Below are 17,363 nucleotides of genomic sequence, written 5' to 3' on the forward strand. Positions count from 1 at the left end.
CTCCGGCAGTTCAGACTCTCCTGGAGGTCCAGGATGCAGTGGTGCCCGCCCAGGGTTGAGCAGGTGACCCGTGGGCTGCCGAATTGCAAGGCTGAGGTTTTTATTTTGGGGCGGATTTTAGCATTCATCCCCCACCTGGGGCTGAGTGCGGGTCCTTCAGGGGGGTCCTGCCTCCGCCGCCGTAAAGAGACGGGCGAGAAACCTCCAGGAACAAAGGAGAGGATGCAGGAACCCGCAAGGAAAGAGCTTTATTGGCACGACCCGACGGGCTCCTTGCAGCATCCGCACCGGCCGGGATGCGAGCCCAGGGAGGGATGTCCCGAAATACCTGCAGAACCCCTCGACGGGTGCAAAGAGGCATCCCAGGGAGCCCGAGCTGCTGTCAGTGTTCCCAAGGGCACCATTCCAGAGGTGAGGCTCTGTGCACGAAGCTGCAAAGAGAGATGGGACCCCCCGTGCTGTCACCAAGGGCCCCCCAAGTTTGGGACAGCTCTGCAGATGCCCTGAGGGGTGGGGGACTGTCCCCTGCAGTAAGGCCTGTCCTTCCCCAGTGACAGGCACCTGCTGGGAGCACTGGGATGGGCCGGGATGAAGGGATGCGGGGTGGCCTCCAGCTGCAAAGAGAAGGGAGGGGAGGAGAGGGATGGGAGAAGGGTAAGGAGGTGAAGGGCCCCAGCAGGGAGCAGGGCAGAGCGGTGAGATAGCTACAAGGGTGGAGGGGAAAAAAAAAACCAACCGAAATAAAAATAAAAGCGTGAAAAAGGAGGGGGAAAATAAACCAATGGCATGTCGGGGGTGGGGGAGCAGCCCCTGTGCTGCAGGAGGCTCTGAGGGGCACCTGCTCCGTGTTAGGCCGCGGGGTCGCAGCATCCCTGCGGGGTTGCAGCATCCCTCCTTCCCGCCGCCTCCAGATTTTTGAATTTTATTTTATTTTCTGAATAATTCAGGTGCTGTTTCTCCCCCTCTTCATCCTCCCCCCACCCTCCCCTCGGCTCCTCGCACACACACACGCCTCTCGCCGGGGCTGTGTAAGGAGTATAATGAGGCAGCCGATGGGTAATTGGGATCTTTTGTAGGGAGGATGTATGGCTGGGGCAGCTGCTGGGGGGTGGGGGGGCAGCTGGGGGGGGGGGGGACAGCATTACCATACAAAGGGAACAAATGACATGTTTATCCCTCCGAGAGATTTACGCCCGGCCTCGCCCTGCAGACACAGCGCTCCCCCCCTTCTTCTACACGGCACTTTTGATTTAAATTATAAGGATTAAAAGGAGAGGGAGGGCGGAGGGGAAAAACACACAAACAGCCACCGGAAAAAAAAAAATCATAATAAAGCTTTAAAAAATAAAGAAAAAAAGCGGCTTTGCCCCAGCATCCGCCCCCACCCTCCTCCGCCGGGGGAGCAGCGTGAGCCCCGGTGACCCCAAGACCTGCCCTTGCTTTTTAGCAGGGAAAAACCCCATCGCTCTGTGGAGAAAAGGCGAGAGAAAAGGCAAAGCACAAAGCGGCGGCGACGGAGCAGCCCCGGGGGCAGCAGCCACGACCCCCCCGGGGACAGCAGCCGCGTCCCCCCGGGGCCCACCCGCGGGGCACCCCCGAGTGACAGCTCCGGATTTCACACCCCGGGCGCCTGTGCTCTCAAGGACCCCCTCTCCTTCACCCCGGAGAGCCCCCCAAAGGCTGCCGTGCGCCCCCATCCCATCCCAGCGCATCCCATCGCATGCATCCCTCTCCGCCGCCTCCCCGCGCTGCGGTGCCACCTGCGCCGGTGCGCAGCGCTGCCTGCGCGCCCCGCGGCCGAGCTCGGGGGATGTGTGGGGGGGATGTCAGGGCGTGCGGGGCGTTCCGCGGGTGCGGAGAGCCGCGGAGCCGCCTCCGGCCTCGATGCTGGTCAGCCTCGTTCTTGGCATTCACCGCGTGCCTTAATTGTATGGACATTTAAATCAAGGTCCGCTGTGAACACGGAGAGAGGGGCCTTTCCTCGGGAGGAAGAAAATATAGAGAAGGAGAAGGGGAAATGGGAAAAGAAAAGAAGAAAAAGGGAGGGGGGAAGGAAGGGAGGGGGGAGAGGGACCCCGCGGAGCCCAGCCTTTGTTCTCCGCGCCCCGCGGAGGCTCGGCGCGCCCTTCCCCATGGGCGGGGGGGAGGGGGGGACAAAACCCAACCTAACAGCCCCCCACCCAAAAACCCCTCTATCAAATCAAAAAAGCCCCGGGCTGTGGGGTGGGGGGCGGCAGGGGGGCCCCGTTACCTGCCCTCCGTCTCTGCCCGACGCTGCCCGCTCTCTGCCGCCTGCCCCGAGCCCCGCCGCGCTGCTATAAGCGGGGGGGGTCTGGAGGAGCGCAATAAACCTTCCCCCGTTCGCCTGCTGCAGTCAATCCTTTCGCTCAGATCCCAAGTGGTGCAAAAAAAAGAGGAGAGGGGCCCATCTGGCTTCTCATCAGCTTTGTCAAGTCTTGCATACGCTAAAATGCTAATGACCTAGATAGCTCATGCAAAATGCAGCAGAGAGAGAGAGAGGGAGGGAGCAGCGAGGGAGGGAGGAGGGAGGAGGGAGGGAGGGGGAAAGGCAGAGGGAGGGGGAGAGCCCGGGTGCATCACCCCCCCCCCCCCCCCCCGTCCCCAGCACCCCCCTGCCCTTGCTGCCCAATGCACCTTGGTAGGTACGAGCCGGGCTTTGATTTGAAAGGTCACCCGGGTACGATGAGGGGGGGGCGGACAGAGCCCACGGATAAACCGCCCTGGCTTCATCCTTCACCCCCCCACCGCCCCAGCCCTCCAGGGGGGAAGAAAGGGCGCGGGGAGGGGGGCGGGTGGGAGCGCAGCCCCCACTGCATCCCCCCTCCCCCGTGGGGTGCTGAGGGGTGTCCTGTCTATCCAGCCCCCCTTTCCCGGCCCGACCCCAACCCAAACCCGCCCCCCCAAGAAGACGAGCGAAGGAAATACCCCCTGCGGCAGCCCTGCCGTGGTCCCTCCGTCCTGCAGCCGGTGCGGAGCGCGGCCAGGCGCGTAATCCCGCGGAGGATGCTCGGGGAGGCAGGGGGTGGGATATGCGCCCCCCCAACCCCCCGCGCTATGCGGAGGGGGGTGAAAATTATATATATAAATAAAAAAATATATATAGAAAAGAAAAGGGAAGGGGGGGGCTGGAGCCAGGCCGGCGGCGGGAGCGGAGCGGGCGGCCGGAGGGTGCGGAGGGAGCGCGGAGCAGCCGGGCGGGCGCTGCGCGGAGCGCGGAGCTGTCAGCGGCGCCTTCTCATTTATCATTAGCCAGCCCTAATCTTGCTCGCTGTCCTCCTTCGGTGATGTTGATTCACTTTCCCTCCCTCCTCCCCCAGCCCCCCCCCCCTTTTTTTTTCCCCGCACACCCCCTCCCCGTAAAGGATTATTCAGCCAAAAAAAAAAAAAAAAAAAATCCCAGCTGCTGACTCCGTGCGCCGCAAACAAGGCGGCTGCAGCCCTCGCCCCCAGCCCCGCTCCCGCAGAGATGCTCCGGGTGTTGTCCGCAGAAATGCTGCCTTTTAAAACAAGGAGCGACCCGCGGGGAAAGAGCCTCCAGCCCTGCCCAGCTCCCCCCGCAGCCCCCCGCACCCTCCACCCGCTTTGGGGGGGCTGCGGGGGGGAACCCCCTGCCCTGGCCCCCCCAAACCCCGCTGCGGAGAAAGGATGCTGCAGAGCTGGGTGCAGCTTTGCAGGGGGAGAGGAAAAAAAAAAAAAAAGGTATAAAAAAAAAAAGTACCAATTTTGGCCGAGGCTTCGCTTTCTCTCCCCCCCCCCCCACCCCCAGCACTGCTGGTTTCATGGCTACGCTACTGTAATTATGAATTCTTCTTCTTGCGACTCGCGTGTGTGCAGGGGCTGGGGGTGGCAGTGGCTGTGGCTGCGGCTGACATCACTGCAGTGGCGTGGGGCTGACAGCTCCCAGCGCTGCGCAGCCTGCAGTGGCTCCTCAGCTTTTTTTGCAGCCTCTCTGCTGACAGTTGTCAGGGAAAAGGAGGGGGGGTAATAATAATAATAATAATAATAATAATAATACCCAAACCAACCAACGAACCCACCCCATCTCACCGCATTCAAGGTGAATTTCAAGGAGAAGAGCGCACTTTTTGTTTGTGGCAAGGAGCGCACGCCGTGGTTCTCTACACGTCTATATCCAGGGATATCTACACATTCCCAGCATCATCAGTCCCACCAGAGCACCCTGTTAGACCCTGTAACCTTGTTAGGGCGCTGCACAGCCTAACCCGGGCTAAACCCCCAGCTCAAGCAGGCTCTGAAGGCAGGAAATCCTTTATTACTTGCCGGGTGATTTGGTGTCAAGGGCATGTGCCCGCTCCTGGGATCTCTCTGCACAAGCCGCAGCTCCTGAGATCATTCCAGCGCCGCACCGAGTCGCAGTGCATGTCTCTTCCCTCTATCCCTTCCCATTGCAGGAACACAAACACATCCCTTCTTTTCCCTTTTCCTTTTTCCCTCCCCAGTCGAGGCCTAGAAGTTGCCGAGAAAAACCCGTACGGAAGCGCGGGTAGGTGGTTGGTACCCCGAGTGCGGGTCGGTGTGCTCAGAGAGGGGCAGCAGCATCCAGCTCTGAGTAAGCACAAGAACCTTGGGCACATTGGGGGTCCAAAACATGTGGCTGGAAGCCTCTGGGAGCCTCTGCTCTTTCCCCTTAGTGCTGCCTCATAGTCCTACCGTTTGTGTTCCCATTGCCTTAATGACATTTCACTTAACGCATCAGATCAGAAGAGTTTTCAAGGAAATGCTAGAAATTAGCTGTCAAAAATGGTTCGGGAGAGCCACCAGCTCAGCCACAGAAATCTTTCCGCCTGCCCTTTATACCATTACCCCCCTCAAAGCATGACACAATATTATTAGCTTAAAGAAAAAAACAACCCCAAACCCTATTTACCCTGAGAGAGCAACTCCACAGTACACCTCCCTTGAGCCGTTTGCAATTCAAATAAGGCCTCGAACTGCACAGATTTTAAGGTCTGGCTGACAGAAGCCAACAGCCAGAGCATCCCTCTGAGACTGCCACGCTTCCAACCGCAGCTGGAGCCACGGGGCCACGCGAGCATCCGTCCCTGCCCCGCAGGCAGCTGCCCAGCGGGGACCAGGATAGGGTCACAGTGCTGCCTAATTCATCCCCTCCTTGGTTCCCTGCCCTGGAGATTTATGGAGAGCTGAGGTGATTTATTTAAAAATAAATAGATGAGTTTCACGGCAGGCTGGAGGTGAACGGTTGCAATTTCAATACTCCCCTTAAATTACTTCTGCATTTTTTTTATGAACATTTATTTTTTATCTCTCTGTAAGACCTTTCCTTTTGAGGAGCCGAAAGCACCTTGAGAGTCTGCATAAGCCCTGATCCCAATGGCAGTTTGAAGGAAGGAAATGCAATTCTCTCTCTAAGAGGGGAAACTGAGCATCGGGAGCCTTGGGGAGATTTTGCCACCCATCCTCCATAGCTTCAAATGGAATGGACCCATGGATGGAAATTATGGGAGCACCAGGGGGACACAGACTCAGAACAGGGCTTGCAGCCCTCAGGGCTGGGCAAAATGGCTTTGTCAAATGGACACGCGGATTTTTTGCCTGAATTTCAGCTCACACGGAGCTGGATGTCACGTTATAAACCTGTGCTGGATTAAAGCTCAAAGGGCTCTCCCAGGACCTTTTCCAGCTCACCCTCCTGCCCGCCGCCCGTCACGTTGGCCGAGGATATTTAAAGCCCACTCAGAAATACATTACCCTCCCTTAAAAACATAAATCCTTGGATTTAACGGGTGATCCATCCCCTCCCTGTGCACTATTAGCACATTAAGAAATTAAACGATAAAACTCCCAAAGATCCGATTGACTGGGATCGCGCCGCTCCATATGGCACGGCATATGTGTCCGGCCCTCGGCCGGGATCTCCGGGATGCGCTCGGCCAGGCTGGGCTGGGAAAGGGGTTTCAAGGCGAATTCAGATGGATTTAGAGCTACTTCTTTTCTTTTTCCCTCTCACGACATTTCACTTCTCTGCTCCACCCCCAGCGAGCGCCAGAGGGAAAGCTGTGGAGGTGATGTATGTCCCTAAATAAGGGTGCAGAGCCTGGCTTTGCTGGAGGAGGTCAGGTGAGGCTATTTAACGCTTTGCAGCCTCCTTGAAGGCTTTAGAAAAGGATGCCAAACCCCCAAAGCCACCTCCCCACAAGCAGCTTCATGTCTGCTGGGGATGATGGCAGAGGTGATGCTGGGAGAATGGGTCCCTGCAGGTGGAGGGAAAAAGTCCCTTTCCTTCCCTACCCACTTCAGGATAAATCCCCTTGCAGCAAACAAAGGGCTCTGGGCCTCGCCGGGAGCTTTCCCCAAGTGACGATGCAGGGTTTCCAAAAGCCTTTGGAGGCTTTTTCACCACTTTGGTGGAATTTAAACCTTTCCTTTAATTTCTTTCTGGGGCTTACTTGAATTGTTAAGCACTGGGAGGTGTGAAGGGAGCAAAGATGGCACCTGGATTCCTCCTTGTGCTTGGCACTGTGGGATGGATGGGTGGACAGAGTCTGCACCACAAAACTTAGCTCTAAACATGACCTAAACCAGCTTAGCAGGGATATACATGGAGAAAGGGATTAACCCCCCTCGCTCCCCAGCCAGGAGCAACAAATCCCATTAACACCCCATCCCTGGGAGGGGAAACTCCGCATCCACCGGTCCCCGAAATAGGGACCTGCCACATTGATGGAGTTATTTATTTCAAATAAAGATCCCAGCCTGTGGCAATGTCTCCTGCAGAAGCTCCGTGGTGAGAATTAGGGATTTTTGTGGGAAGCTTCAGCATCGCTGTGAACCAGCCTGGCTGTGTTATCCTGGTGCAACGCCTGCGCCGGCTGCTCACCTCTTAAATAGTTAATTCCTGGCAACTGTGAGAAGGTTAAATATGTATCAGGATCAGATGCAGTCACCTATAGCTCCCCTTTCTGCAGGATTTCTCAGGGTTACTCAGAGAACTGGGAGCAAAATCTGGCGAGAGGGGTACGAAAAATCTCTCTCTGCCTGAAAAACCCGTCTCTCCCCCAAGTAATTTGATTTAAAGCAGGGGAATTACTCACTGAGGTGATAGGTAGGAACCGTGCAAAATATAGTGGGGGAAAAAGAAGCTGTTAGAGACAACAGCAGGAGAAAAACTCAGTTATCTATGGTAACAGTCTGGAGACTGATTTATCCAGCGTATAAATAGAGCGGGAGAGGCTTTCGCGCTGTAGACGCTCCGATGGGGAAGTGAGAGTTGATTTTACCCTCCCTTTCAGGTTCAGCTTGATAGGAAAACTTCCCATTGATGCAGCAGCTCCACAGAGTGAGACATGGCACCAAATTCCAGAGGAAACGGGCCCAAACTTTCTCCCCTCGCCACCGTGCTGGGTGCAGCCGTGGGATGCGATTCCAGCATCCCCCCCTTTCCCCACGTAGCCATTCCATCTTAATCAGCATCCCAGCTCTCCTCAGAGCTGCCCTCTCCAAGCCCCCAAATATTATTGCTTTGTTTACCACTGGGTTTTATGGAGGATGAAAGCTGATGGACCAGATCCTTCTTCCAAGTACTAAATTTCCTTCCATACTTTAAATAATGTTGTTTCACCTACTGGCTGTAGAGATTAAAAAAAAAAAATCAGCAAACAAAACACCCCAAATCTCTTGTACTCCAGGATTTATTTCTGAATTTTCCTTGAGGGGAAAAAAAAAAATCACCGAAAGGTCTCCAAGCTTCAGGTTTAAAACATGCATCGTATTTAGGCAAATCTAGTGGAGCAAGCACAGGGAAAAGAGGGAAGATGCAGTGTCGGGCTGGAGCCTTGTTCAGCATTTTGAATAGTGTAACACATTTTAGAGGGAAAAACGTGGGGCTGGGAGGGAGATATCAGGGCTTGTCTCGGTTATACCTGGAATCTTTAGGAGCCACAAACCGCATTGTGCCATTTGTCCCCCTCATGTTTGGTGCCTCCATCATTTTAGGACAATTTGAAAAACCGATTAAACCCCCAAAACTCCCCTTGCCTTGCTGGGATTTGCTCTTTATTTTCCAGGCTGCTGTGCCACAGCAGCAGCGGCCTTGAAATCCCATTGCTCCCATTTTTCCTGCGACATTTCCCAGGGTGTGCATTCCCCTATTGTTCCTTCAGGTCAGCAGAGAGCCCCAAATCAGGTAAAAGTCCCTTTTGTGCCGTATCCCACAATATCCATGTCTGCCTAGTGTGTGTTTCCCCAACGCAGATTCCACTGGCATGGAAGAGCAGATGGCTCAGGTAGCGGATTTAAAGCTGTCCCAGCCCACCCCCGGGCCTGACCTATATCCAGGATGAACGGATGGATACCAGGAATACCTTTGCTTTCCCCCATGTCCATCATACATCTCTGGATTTTTTTTCCCCTCCCCATCAGCTGTCAAAAAAATAAAATAGAAGGGAAAGGGTAAAAAAAAAAAAAAGGAAAAAAAAAAGCAATACCTTCCTGACTGATATTTACACAAGTAAATATTTTTTATGTATATACAGCCAGTATGAAATGATTTTTAATGAATTATCTGTGAGTGAAAACAGTTCTGTAAATCAGCAGGGCTGCAGGCAATTTTTACCATATGTCGGCTCGCATTTGTATCACGGAATTTGTTGTGGCGAGGACGAAATATCTGCTTTTCTTTCCTTGCTGATGTGCTAGAATTAGGATCTACATAACTCAGTGCGTTTAAGCAGGAATATTGTCTGGTTTTATTGGACTATTATTAATGCAAAGGAGGCCGTTCCCTATTCGGCTCTGCACACCCAGCCAGCGAGAGCTGCACGGGAGCAGGGAGAAGCCTGAATTACATCAAAAATCCCTATTTTTCCCCCATAAAGCATCCTTCAAACCTTGCTCCAGCAGGTTTCCAAGAGTAAATCAGCAACTTGCACAGCAAAAAGGAATATCTGTAAAATATAAGCTATGCTCTGCTCTGCACATCCATCCTCCCTTCCCCCTCCATAAAATAACATCTGAATTCCTAATGGCAATAAGGATGAATTACTTAATGTATGGAGCGGGGGGGCTCTGGCTAAAAACACATCCCAGGATAATACTGGGCTTTAACAGCATTGTATTTACCCCTAAAGCAAGGGGGTGAAACAGAAAACAGAGCCTCAAAATGAGGAACTGACACCTAACACTCCTCAAAATGCAGGTGAAAACTTCTGTCTAATTCAGGGTAGGAATGAACTGAATAAATTGCTCCTAAATTCAGGTACTAAACCTAGATAAAAAGTAAGGGATGGGGGTGGGGGGGAAGTTTAACACAAAACCAAACCAAAATTGCTATGGATATCACATATTCCTGCGTTCTGGGGATTTTATTTCAGAGCTGTTAACACCGAGGAAATGTTTGAATTATATTTTATCCAATAGTGTCGCAGGGAAGATCTCCAGCCTGATTCTCCATCGTTTATCCGGGGCTGAACGGGAAGGTGGGGGGATGTCAGCCAGGATGCCAGGAGGGAGGGAAGGCCTCTGGGAAGAATGGTCTTAGATCTGCACCCCAAACAAAGAGAGGTCACCCCCGTTTGTATCCGGGTCCTGCACATCCAGGGATTTGCCGCTGGCTTCAACGGGAACAGGATGCTTTTCCTTTTGCCCACGGGAATATTCCTGGATGCTGCCTAAAGGGGGGGGGGGGGGGGGGGGGAGGGAGGAAGGGAGAGAGGTTGAAAGTTTTTTTTTTTTTTTTTTTTTTTTTTCTTTTTTTTTTTTCCCCAGAGAGAATAAAAATCGTAAATAATAAAATACTTCAAAAATCACAAAGACAATTCTTGCCTTTCCGTCCCCGTTTTCACCGCCTCCCCTCTCCCTCTCTGCCAGGCCAGGACGCAGCCTCGAGCCAGAGGACGGCAGCGATTCTGTAATGACGTAATGCTGAGATGGAAAATGTCATAACCATTTGTCACCAAACGCCCCGTGCACCCAGATGAAGCAAACAGTGTGAGACTGACAGGGCTGATGAAAAACAGCACTTAAGCTAATTTTTTTTTCCTGCTAAACTCCGTTGTGCGCTATGCAAATCTGATTGCGAAAGTGGGACATTATCAACACTTTAACGCTAGTTAACTTTGGGAGATGATACTCAGAGCAATCAACATAAACTTAGCATACAGTAACTTAAATAACAAAAATGTTTCTCTGCTGCTGCTCCGGCGCTGGCATTTGGATCCAGGCATGTGATGGATTGTGCCGCGCCTGGGAACAAATTAAAAATACAGCGCCTCAGATCACTGGTGGCAGCAGCGGAGAGGAACGGGGTTTAAACCAGAATAACAATAACGGCAATTAGACACCGACCTGGCCTGAATCATCTCTGCCCTGTGAGCAGTTATTGATTATTAATAGGCTCATATTTGCTTAGACCCCATCCCTCTGGTTCCCACACCGGCCAGAACCGACCCACTCCTGACAAATCCACATTCCAGCAGCTCTTAAATTTATCAAGCTCCTCAAAATACTCTTTTTTCCCCCCCCTTAAGGTCCAATTCCTAACGCCTGTGAGAATCACAGCTATCCTCTCCTTTTTCTCCTGGAAAATAAATTTCTCTTTATCCCTCGGCGAAGTGCGTTGTGAACCCTAAAGGTCACCCTCCCAAAGAAAGGAAGGATAACCCGCAATTTGTTATTTTTAAAAGCTCACAGCGGTGGGAGAGGTGAACTGATGGAGAGGACAGGACGCGTCTCCATCGTTAGCATTCCCCCCGTTCCCCCGCAGCAACGGGGAACGATAATAACACCTTAATATCTCTCAGCGGGGCTCAAAGGAGCTGGAAAAATAGGATTTAGGGTGTGATCTGGGAAAGAAAATAAAAAAAACACCCTGCAGCCCGCGCTGCAGCTGGAAAGTTGAAGCTGGATTTTGTGTCGTGGTGGTATTGATTGGGATGTTAACAAACCCGGAGCACGCGGAGCAGAGGGAGGCTGGATCCCAGCCAGCTCCTGCTGCTGGCCCAGGCCTGGAATGATGCCTGCTCTGAAACGGCAACAACCACTTCCCCAGCCCAGGTCTGCCCGGGGTTTCTCCTAAAAATGTTAATTAAGGCTCACACGCTGAGTAAATTACAGGGAATTAGCTCTATTTTGCATATGCGGAATTAAGGTGTGAGGAGAAGCACCTGGATGAGGGTGGCCCAGGGAGTCCACCAAAAACTGAGCTCTGTCTTCATGGTCTGAGCCCTTCGCTCTGGTCTGAGCCTCATCTGGTCTTCTCCTGAGCTCATCATACCCAGTTCATTAAGGGAACACAGGAATTCACAGTAATTATTAGAGAATCACAGAATCATGGAGTATCCTGAGTGGGAAGGGACCCAAGAGAAGCATTGATTCTCAGCTCCTGGCCCTGCACAGACACCCCAACAATCCCACCCTGTGCCAAGACAGAGGTTAATGGGTTTGGTTTCAAAAAATGGACTCACTCAGATTGCCCAATCTTATCAATTTCCAGAAGTTCTCCCATTTCCATGTGCAGCAGATGCAGTCAGTTCTGTCCCCATTCCTGCTCTCAGCATTTTCTTCAGCCAAATTAGGTGTTTATAGGTGGTGTTCCAGGCACAATTAGATTCTGCTTTTATTTGTTAAGACTTTTTCCCATTACAGCCCAAACCCCAGAGGTGCATTCTTCCTATCACCACCTAAACTGCAAATTCCGGCTCTGTGGAAAAAATGTCCTTTCCCAAAAGGGATAAACCACTGTTATGGGGTATCCCTGGCTGAGCCCTTCAGCTGTGATCTCCATTTGTTTGGATTAGCAGAAAAAACAATGGCACCTTTTCCAAAATTCAGGAGACACGCCAATACTTACAGAGAGATAAGAAGAGCACCAGTCTACCATGGCCAAGGAAATAATTATAGCCAAGGAAACATCTTCCATCTTGGGATGGCTGACTGCAGAGATGCACCAAAGTGCAGGGATTTTCTCCTTTTGGAAGTTAGGGAAGGCATTTTGTGGATGAAGAAACCAAAAAGGATTCTGCTGGACTGGGTTTGACACCAGCTCCATGGAGGATGGGCAAGGCTTGCTGCTAACAGCATCCCACCAGAGAATACAAGAAAACCCTTCTTAGACAATTCTTCAGGGCCTAATTTATTTAAAAATAGCAAAATGTGCTTCAGCTCTTTGATATAGTGAAAGAACAAGGCTTACACAACACCCAGGTCATGGGTGAGGTGGGATTCACCCCTTCAAACTTCAGGAATGTTGTTGCCCAGTGCCAGAATCTGCTCCAAGGTGTCTCTGAACCAGCAGCAATTTCGGGGCTCCAAGGGAAGGCTGCACATGCACCCCGTGGTGACAGCTCCCCCACCCCAAAGACAAGGCCTCATGGCCAAGAAAAGAGAATCTGGTTTATTTCTTCCTGTAATTTATCAATCCCTTCAAGTGTCCAAGGCCAGGTTGGACAAGGCTTGGAGCAACCTGGTCTAGTGGAAGGTGTCCCTGCCCAGGGCTGGGGGTTGGAACAGGATAAAATTTAAGGCCCCTTCCCACCCAAACCATTCCATGATTCATGGCAGGTTGGATCTGGGGCAGCAGTGCCCTGGCAGCCAGGAGGGACATCCCTGTCCTGGGGGCATCAGGCCCAGCATCACCAGCAAGGAGAGGGAGGTGATGGTCCCACCCTGCTCTGCACTGGGGTGGTCTCACCTTCAATACTGCGAGCAGTTTTGGGCACTGCAAAACAAGAATGATCTAAAGCTGTCAGAGAGTATCCAAAATAGGATACAGAGATGGTGAAGGACCTTGAGGGGAAGTCTTATGAGGAGCAACTGAAGTCATTTGGCTTGTTCAGCCTGGAGAAGAGGGGACTGAGGTCAGACCTCACTGGGGGCTGCAGCTTCTCCTGAGGGACAGCTCCAGTTTCTGCTCCCTGTGACCAGGGACAGGGCCCAGGAACAGCTGGAGCTGTGTCAGGGAAGGTTTAGGATGGATATCAGGGAAAGATTCTTTTCCCAGAGGGTGGCCGAGCACTGCAACAGCTCCCCAAGGAACGGGCGCAGCCCCAAGGCTGCCAGAGCTCCAGGAGCGTTTGGACAATACTCTCAGGGATGCACAGGGTGGGATTGTTGGGGTGTTCTGGATGATCTTGGTGGGTCCCTTCCAACTCAGGACAGTCTGTGATTCTGTGATCCTGGGAATTAACTGGAGACCACCTCCCCATGGCAGGAAACCTTCTCTTGTTCCCGTGGCAGCTCGGGAGGGGAGCTGAGGTCAGGCAGCGCAGAGCTCTCCTCGTTCTCACCCTGAGCAAAGGCACTCTGGCACTGAATTTCTGAAGCTGCAACAAGCCCAGTCCTGGTCCTCAGCTGCCCCTCATGGCCATCAGCAAGTCCTGGATTGAGAGCACAAATGCACTTGTTCTGCCTCTCTAAGTGCAAGGAAACTGTCTCAACAAAGAGGATGAAATATTTCTCGTGGCTTTCTGTAAATAAAGGCAGAGAAAGCGAGGCAGACAGCAGCTACTCAAACCACTAAACCCGGAGAGTCATAGCCTACAAGAGCTTTGTGGGAATGCTAGGACAAGGCTTTTCTGCCACAGATGAACCTCCTGCTGCTTTGTCATCTCTGCCCACGTTCCCTTTTCTGCTCTTCCAGCTCTTGGTTTCATAATAAAATAGTGGTCAGGTCTGTGAGGGATGAGTGAGTCCCCCATAGCCTCTTATCCTGCTCTCCATCGTATCCCTGAAGTCCATGTTGCTTCCACAGTGGATTTTTGCCTTGCCAGGGACAGTGGGATGCAGGACACCACCACCACTAACCTCAAAAATCAGGAATAGTGCTGTTGGGGCTGCCTTGGACCTCATTTTAAACAAGCAGAGGTTTGGGCACGATGGGGTTGTCCTCCACCAAGTGATGTCCACCCCAAAGAACCAGTTCAAAGCCCCCTCCTGCACTTGGAATGGAGGCCAAGAAAATGTCCCTATTGCTGTCACATCACCTCAAATCACTGCTGTTTTTTTTGTCACTTTGTACAACCAGGATTCGCTCTCATCCTGTGTTTTATACACGGTCAGCAAGAGCCAATCTCTTTCATAACAGGAGCACATCCAATTAAACTGGCAAACAATATTACATTTTCCTATTACTTTGTGTAGAACATCCTTTCTGGTAAAAGAGAAGCCCAGAGGTTATAGAAATTTTAGGGATTTCTTTTTCAGACTATGACAAGGCTGAATCTGTGATCTCAATTTGAATTAGCTGGGACCTGCTGTTGGGGCTGCTTGTTGTTAGATGTCACCAGTGATGGTGTTACCAGAGAGGCTGGAACATAACAGACTCAAAAGGACCTGAGGTCAAGGGCAATAAAGTTTAAAATACAATCTCTTCTTGCTTGGAGATATTTTTGCACATGTATATCCTGAACAGAAAATTCAGGAGAATAATGCTTTCAAGTGCAGTCTGAATGAAGTCACAGGGAAAAAGGCAATATATTTTGTAATGAATTCGTTTAAACAACTCAGTGATATTGTTGATTTGCTGCTCCCTGGATTGTAATTTATTAGAAATTGCTTCTGATGTTTACAGGATGCATAAAGAGCAGTTTGATGTAAATAAGGAGCTGCTGTATGGTTAAGTGTCCCTTCTGGTGAATTAAATAACTTGGTGAAAAGACTTCTTGTGTGTATTTATTCCACTTCCCACTTCAATGTCATCTTGGCTCAGTTAACCAGAGGAGAAAAATCAAGTTGCAGGGGAGCATTTCCCCATTTTTGACAAAACCATATTTTGATATGGCTTGGAGACCCCCAAAGTGCCCTGTGTGCTCTGCTGCCCTCATCACCCCATTAGCCTGATCACCGCAGGGACAAATTTAGGGGTAAAATGCCACCATGTGAGGCAGAAATGGTCCTTCTCCTCCTTCCACCACTGTGCCAGGGCCTGAGTGCTGAACCCAGCACACAAAAACTGCTGCCAAACCAGGGGAGGTGGAACATGAAGCCTCCACAAGACAAAGCTCGGGACTCACCTCTTTGACAGAGGGATTTGCTTCATGTGGGGCTTGCTGCTCATGTAGGAATAACTCTGAAAATCTGTACACAACCATCTCCAATGCATCAGGCAAATCTTGCACAGCCAGGGCTAACCAGGAGTTGTAACACATTGATTCCTTAAAGCACCTGAAAAGGAATGTCGGGATCTATCCCAGAGCCATGACTCTTTCCAGAGTGCCTAAAGAGGGTTATACAGACATAATTTAGCTGGATTGAACAGTCTAATCTGAGATTTACAGGACTGGCAACGATCTCTTCCCTTCTAATCAATTCTTGTGGTGCAAGAAGGAGCTTGGGATTGCTCAGCCTTGGTGTGAGGTGCATCAATTCTTCCCAACAGGTTTATTCCTCCACCAGCTGTTTGTTGATCGTGATTTCATGATCACAGACAGCCCAACAGAGCAGATCTGTTTGTTCAACCAATTTACAGGCAAACTTTGAATACCAGCACTTAATTCTGCCATTAAGCAGCCCTCCTCTTAATGCAGAAACATCTTGCAAGCTCCCAGACAGGTTTTATTCCACAGCATTCCACATTTTCTCCCAGCACTGGTGCCAGCTGGGCTGGCTTGCTGTACAGGGGGATCACCCTCCTCTTGCCACCAAGGCTCAGTACTCTGTAAATCCCTCACAGTCTTCAAAACACAGATTTTTTTTACTCATTCTCCAGTGTCACCCCAATATTCCAGAAAGTCCTTTAGGAAACACAAAATGACTTCTCCTTCAGGGCAGCATATGATTATCATTGTGCTTTGCTTTCCCTGAAGGATTTGGGCACATATGGAAGATGAATTTGCTGGGGCTGCTCTTTCAGACACAGAATGCTGGAATGGTTTGGGTTGGAAGGGATGCCAAGATTATCTCATTCCACCTTGTGCCATGGGAAGGGACAACTTCCACTATCCCAGATTGCTCTGAGCCCTGTCTAACCTGGATTTGGACACTTCCAGGGATGGGGTAGCCATAGCTTCTTCTTCCCACAGCCATGTCCTGTGTCTTGTGGTACTTCTGCCAGTGGGGAGAAGATAGAGCTGTGAGGAAAAAAAAAAAAAAGTGTTGGCTAAAATGGGGCTAATGATGTAAACCTAAACTAAAAAAGGGGAGATTCAGACTAGAGTGAAGGAAGACATTTTCTGTGATGAGGGTGGGGAGGCCCTGGCACAGGTTTTCCAGAGAAGCTGTGGCTGCCCCTGGATCCCTGGAAGTGTCCAAGGCCAGGCTGGACAGGGCTTGGAGCAATCTGGGATAGTGGAAGGTGTCCCTGCCCATAGCAGGGCATGGAATGAGATGAGATTTAAGGTCCCTTCCAACCCAAACCATTCTGTGATTCTATGATTCTATGAAATCAAAATATCTTCTCTTCTTCCTCTTCCATGCTCTGTGACCATATGCCAAGTTTGGCTGTCAGAATTCAATCACCAGTGCTGGTTCCTGAAGCAGAAGAGCCTCTTAACTTGTTCTTCTTCCTGTATCTAGGCAAAGAGCTGCTGGTGACACAAGCTGATTTAGAATTAACTCAATCATATTTTGATTTTTTTTCTGAGCAGAAGCACAATGCTCCTTAGGCTTGATCTTGCAAAATGCTTGATGCTCTGGCCCTGATCTGTGATCCACGATCAGGATCCATGCATGGTCACTTGTGGCACATCTGGAAGGCATTTGCAATGTGCATTTAAATTTTGTAAAATACGTGCTGTGCTGTTGACATCAAGGGGTTTGTTCTACAGTCAGTGCTGGGTCACAATCTGGAATCAGAATGGTTTGGGTTGGAAGTGACCTTGAATATCATCTCATTCCAACCTTCTGCCATCGGCAGGGACAACTTCCACTATCCCACGTTGCTCTGGATGGGGAGATGCATTTGGACCTTTTCTCTCCAGGTCCTCATCTTCTGTCCTGCTAATGGAGCCATGTTTAATGGCAAAAGGTACTTTTTTTACAGTTCAAATGCTCTTAGATTTGGCTTTCCTGGATTCTGGTGGGACAGGAGAATAAAGCAGCAAGGAAATTAGAGAGGGAGGAAGCTCATTAGTGGATGGAGTGCTCCTGCTCTCTCCTTTCTTCTGAAGCCTGATGAATACCACAAACAGGAGCAGAAATTCAGTAGTCAGCTCTGGGAGGGCTGTGATTACCTCAGAGTTCTGCTGGGATCCTGCCATCCCACAGCTGAGCTGTGGCCCTGTAGAACACAGACCTGCAAATGAAGCCCCCCCTGCCACGCTGGGCTGGCTCAGCTGAGCTCAATGTGCCAGCAGGCAGCAGAGCCAGTTTAATATTTATAACCTGATTTGACCACTTAATATATTCAGCCTATTTTTAAGCTGCCTGGC

At 51.0% G+C, this 17,363-nt stretch overlaps 1 protein-coding gene and 2 long non-coding RNA genes across 5 annotated transcripts in view; 1 reads left to right on the forward strand and 2 right to left on the reverse strand.

Moving 5' to 3' along the window:
* Positions 1–17,363, forward strand: part of LOC137470132 (serine protease 55-like) — a 371,058-nt gene that overhangs the window by 69,198 nt on the left and 284,497 nt on the right. The window lies entirely within an intron of this gene.
* LOC137470115 (uncharacterized) lies at positions 232–4,576 on the reverse strand. Of its 2 annotated transcripts, none has more exons than XR_010996880.1 (2): positions 2,947–4,576; positions 232–431 (listed from the first exon to the last, which is right to left on the reverse strand). It is a non-coding gene; the product is annotated as an uncharacterized lncRNA (long non-coding RNA). The 2 variants fall into 2 exon arrangements; XR_010996881.1 differs by lacking the exon at positions 2,947–4,576 and adding an exon at positions 2,252–2,851.
* LOC137471974 (uncharacterized) lies at positions 9,344–12,457 on the reverse strand. Of its 2 annotated transcripts, none has more exons than XR_010997934.1 (2): positions 10,944–12,457; positions 9,344–9,668 (listed from the first exon to the last, which is right to left on the reverse strand). It is a non-coding gene; the product is annotated as an uncharacterized lncRNA (long non-coding RNA). The 2 variants fall into 2 exon arrangements; XR_010997935.1 differs by lacking the exon at positions 10,944–12,457 and adding an exon at positions 10,541–10,857.

This window comes from Anomalospiza imberbis, chromosome 3, assembly GCF_031753505.1.
Source record: "Anomalospiza imberbis isolate Cuckoo-Finch-1a 21T00152 chromosome 3, ASM3175350v1, whole genome shotgun sequence".
Taxonomy (NCBI): domain Eukaryota; kingdom Metazoa; phylum Chordata; class Aves; order Passeriformes; family Viduidae; genus Anomalospiza; species Anomalospiza imberbis.